Below are 5,413 nucleotides of genomic sequence, written 5' to 3'. Positions count from 1 at the left end.
GAAAGTTTCCTGCTGTCCATTATTATTGAATATTTCATTGTCAAGTATTGTTGAAGTTTTTCTCATGGTTTTTGTGCATCTATTGGAATGATCTTGTGGTTTCTGAAATTTATTCTGTTAACATGGTGTATTACATTAATTGACTTTCTAAAGTAAGAGATTGGGTCTAACTTTGTCACCCAGGCTGGTCTCAAACTCCTAGGTTCAAGTGATTCTCCTGCCTTGCCCTCTCAAAGTGTTGGGATTACAGATGTGAGCCACTGTGCCCAGCCAAATTGACTTTTACATGCAAAAACAACATTGCTTTTTTGGGGGATTAAATCTCTCTTGGTAATGAAGTATAAGTCGTTTTATGTGTTGGTAAATTCAGTTTTGTAGTATCTTTTGAGACTTTTTGCATCTATATTGAATGAAATTTGGGTACCGTAGCGTAGTTGATAGTGGTGTATACTATATAGTATACTGTATAGTACTATATAGTATTATTTCGTATATATGTAGTTTATTCATTCTCACGCTGCTATGAAGAAATTCCTGAGACTGGGCAATTTACAAAGGAAAGAAGTTTAATTGACTCACAGTTCAGCATGGTAGGGAGCCCTCAGGAAACTTACAATCCTGGCAGAAGGTGAAGGGGAAGCAAGGCACCTTCACAAATTCACAAGGTGGCAGGAAGGAGAAGTACAAGCAGAGAAAATGCCGGATGCTTATAAAACCATCAGATCTCATGAGACTCACTCATGATGAGAACAGCATGGGGGAAACCATCCCCATGATTCAGTTACCTCCACCTGGTCTTGCCCTTGACATGTGGGGATTATTACATGTCAAGGTGAGATTTGGGTGGGGACACGGAGCCAAACTATATCTGTGTGTGTGTCACACATGTGCGTGTACAAGGAGACATCCACTCTGGGGAGAATTATGTATCTCAGACAGTTGCCTGACAAGTGATTGTTGTGTAGGAAAACTTAGTGACCTTGTGTTTTCTGTGCTGCTTTTTCTCTTGCTGCCGTTATGTGCACTCTTCTGATGAGGTGCATATCCATAGTTTCTCATGGTTTAGGTGCAGATGAGCAAAGAGAAGGGAAATAATCATTTTATATTATCCCCTCCCAAAGTATGGGAGAGTACCCCTCCCAATAGTAAACTCCTAGCCAAAGTGTGGGCTTTCCTTAGCATTGCTGCTCACCAGCATTCTCCTGTGACCACAAGGCTTGATGAACTTAGACAAAATGACCTTCTTATGGACGCTAACTTCAGCAAGATATAGTAGACCTCACTGGAGGCTTAGGTGATCTTCTCCACCGTGGGTTGCCAGGCTTCTGAACTCTTTCCCTTAACCACACAGATGGTCTACACTGTCTGTTACCAGGTAGCGATAGTACCTGAAACCTGTAACTTTACATGAGTAGAAATCCAAAATGTTATAAGGCAATTGTTATAGCGAGAAAGGAGAAGGCTAGTTATGTGATGTGCTCACATCCAAAAATCTAATAGCAGATGACTCACCAATCATAATAGAGCATGTCAGTTAAAGGCACTCCGTGACTTCAGTCCAGACAGGATCAAGTCCCCACTCTACTCCTGTCCAGTGTCTGAATTTAGACAAATCACTTACCCTCTCCATGTTTAAGTTTTCATCCTGATAATGGCAGCACCTACCTCATAGATTTGTGAAGAATAGAAAGTTACTACATGGCTGCTCATCATAACAGTGATGAATACATTGCAGCAACACTTTAAATGGTGTACAACAAGTAATGTGTGAATTTACTAGGGTACCCACATCCTTGCCAACACATGGTATTTTCTTTTTCTTCTTCTTCTTTTTTTTTTTTTTTTGAGATGGAGCCTCGCTCTGTCGCCCAGGCTGGAGTGCAGTGGTGCCATCCTGGCTCACTGCAAGCTCTGCCTCCCGGGTTTACGCCATTCTCCTGCCTCAGCCTCCCGAGTAGCTGGGACTACAGGCACCCACCACCGCACCCGGCTAATTTTTTGTATTTTTAGTAGAGACGGGGTTTCACCGTGTTAGCCAGGATGGTCTCGATCTCCTGACCTCGTGATCCACCCATCGCAGCCTCCCAAAGTGCTGGGATGACAGGCATGAGCCACCGTGCCCAGCCTAACACATGGTATTTTCTGTCATTTTCATTTAGTCTTCTGGTTGCTGTGTGATGGTCTCAGGCTTTATCTACATTTCTCTGATTGCTAACAGACTTGAACATTTCAGCACACTTTTTAGTTATTGAATAACCTCTATTTTGAAGACTTATTTTGCTTATCTCCCACTATTTTAAGGGTCTCTTTTTCTTGATTTATGGTAGTTCTTTACATGAAGCTGGGTAAGAGTCCTTTCTTTGGTGTTCCTCTCAGTCTCTCTTTCTGTATTTTGATAAGCTCTTAATTTTAATAAATTGTATTTGTTATTTTCCGCAGTATATTAAATATTTTTTATTTAAGAAATATTTCTCTTATTAAGGCCACAGAGATTTTGTTTTTTAAATGAGGATGTATATTTAAAATTTTATTTTGCAATTCATTCAGAATTTAGTGTTTTTGTGGCTAGGAATTCCGTTTTTTCCAGTAAACTAACAAAATATAATTTATTCTGTATTTTGATAAGTTGTTAATTGTAATAGAATGTTATTTGTTCTTTCCCCCAGCATATTAAATTTTTTTGTTTTATTTAAGAAATCTTTCTCTAATTTAAGGCCACAGAAATTTTGTTTTTGTCTTTTTAATCAGGATGTATATTTAAAATTTGATTTAGCAGTTTATTCAGAATTGAGATTTTTTTTTGTGGCCAGGAATTTTTTTCCAATAAGCTAACAAAATATAATTAATTCTTTTTTATTTGCTGTCACCTGTCATTGTCTCACCCAAGTTAATATCATCTCACCCTCAGAGCTGGCTTTTCGGTGAAGACGTATAATCCTGCTCCTTTCTTTGTCTTTCAGTTCTCAGCAGCCCCACAGCACCAGAGTCATTGGTTTGAAATAACTCATTGGTTTTGGTCAGAAATCTTCAGTGGGCCTTTTTTGCTCAATGGATAAATTATTTTCATATTTTATTTATTTGTATGTTTAATTTTAAAATATTAGTTGACAGATAATATTGGATATATTCAAGCTATCTCCAAAGACACATTGTGTGGTAATTGATACAAAATCAATGTCTGCCATGACTTAAAAGTTTGTCCTCCACCTAAATTCGTGTTGAAACTTTAAACTCCAAAACAGTAATATTAAGAAGTGGGGCCTTTAGCGGGTGGTGAGGTCATAAAGGCTGTGCCCTCATCATTGAGATTAATGACTTCATCAGAGGACTTGAGGGAGTGAGTTCTGCCCTTTCTGACCTTCTGCTATCTGTGAACGTAACATTCAGGGAGTCATCTTGAAGGCAGAGAGCAAGGTCCTCACCAGAGCCAATCTGCCGATGGCTGGATTTTGCACTTCCCAGCCTATATAACTGTGAGCGATGAATGTACGTCATGTATAAACTACCTAGTCAGGTATTTTGTTAAAGCAGCAGGAATGGACTGAGACAACATCTGTTGCCACCCGTGCCGTACATTAGATTGCCAGAACTTATTCATCTTAAAACTGAAAGTTGGTACCTTTTGAGCAATGTCTCCCCATATCCCCTACCTTCCAGCCCCTGGAAACCACTATGTAGTCTGTTTCTATGAGTTCAATGTTTTTAAGCTCCATCTGTAAGTAAGATCATATAACATTTGCCTTTCTGTATCTGACTTATTTGACTTAACATTCTCCAGCTTCATCCATATTTTCACAAATGACAAGACTTTATTCTTTCTTATGGCTGAATAATATTTCATTGTGTGTGTGTATATGTACATCTCACAATTTCTTTATCCATTCACCTATTAATGGGCATTTAGGTTGTTTCCATGTCTTTGACTATTGTGAAAAATGCTGCAATAAACCTGTGATTGCAGAAGTCTCTCTGAGATACTGACTTTATTTCCCTTGGATGTAATACCCAGACGTGGGCTTGCTGGATAATATGGTAGTTCTATTTTAGTATTGTGATGAGCTGCCTTACTGTTTTTTATAATAGCTGTATCAATGTTCTCATATATGTAAGGGAATGTTGCTCCCTTTTGGGAGACAATTCTTCGTGGATCTCTCACTTCATTTTCCCGCATCTTGTGTAAGCGTTTCTTCCGGGCTGTCTTTTTCAGGATTTTTTTAAATGAAAGAAACAGGCTTGAAGGATGTGTCTCGTCAGGTCTGGAAATAAATACCTGGACAACTGCATAAAGATTATGCCTTTCTCTGAGGCACTGGTTGGCAGGTTTTCTTTGAAACACATGTTAAAGCACTGGGATTTCTTAACCTTGAGATTCCTCAGCTGTGATCAAAATCTAAGGCGCAGAAAGTATCCAGTTGGGTCTCTTTGTATCATCCCTGTCACTTGGAGTGGAATGGGGAACAAAGGCAAATATGGAGCTCTTGCTTTCGTTAGTGTGGTGAGTCATCAAATATTTTCGTCAGGCCCAGGAATCTCATGCCTTCTTCTAATATCCATGAAGTTGACAGTCTTAATTTTTTGGCTTGCAAATAGAAAAAAAAATCCAAGAATGTTCACATTTTTGACAGCTTGGGTGATGATGAGATTGATTCTGAGAGATGTATAACCTTGTAAGTTTGTTTAAGAGGAACGTAGAAAGATTCTTCCCAGACCTGGCCAGGGCGTATGAGAAGGCTTCCTGGAACAAGCAGCAAATTCTCTCACCCAAATGAGAGTGAAGTGAGAGTAAGATCCCTCCATTCTCCAACCTGTTAGCGAGGCTGTTGTGTGAGAGGGAGAATTGAAAGGAGCAGTCTAAATGTGCCTCATATGTTCATTCTCCTAGCCAAAGTAGGAAACAATGAGGAGTCCCCGAAGCTGATAGAGGACTTAGGATAAATAGAAAATATTGTAAGTTCTTGTGGTTTTGCTGAAAGCAGTCAACAGGCTGCTAGCAACTAAAAGAAAATGTGGGTGTTGGTACCTTGCTTATAAGCAGAGAGTCACTCTATGTACTTGCTGATACCAAAACTCCACTGACAGGGCTTGGGCAGGGTTCATCATGAAGGCAGAAATGCCACAGAACAATGGAGGTGGGGCCTGTGGGGCTAACTCAATGTCCTCTGTGTTTCTACACCAAACTTTACAGTTAGAATTGTGTTACCTGTGTTTGTGCTTCCCTGTCCCCTGAGTGCCGGAGGGGATTATTCCAGCCTGCGTGAGAGACAGGTGGAAGAGTGTGGGAGAGACAGACTTCTCCATTTGCCACAGAGGGCAGGTCAGTCTTTATCATGAGAACCTTTACACTCTGATGTCCAAAATGTTCACCCTGCATGAGCTGTTAGCTGCAAAGACAGAGGTTTCTGTCTCAGTGCTC

Source organism: Rhinopithecus roxellana, chromosome 8 (assembly GCF_007565055.1).
Source record: "Rhinopithecus roxellana isolate Shanxi Qingling chromosome 8, ASM756505v1, whole genome shotgun sequence".
Taxonomy (NCBI): domain Eukaryota; kingdom Metazoa; phylum Chordata; class Mammalia; order Primates; family Cercopithecidae; genus Rhinopithecus; species Rhinopithecus roxellana.
The sequence above is the reverse complement of the archived record's forward strand: the minus strand, read 5'-3'. Positions refer to the sequence as shown.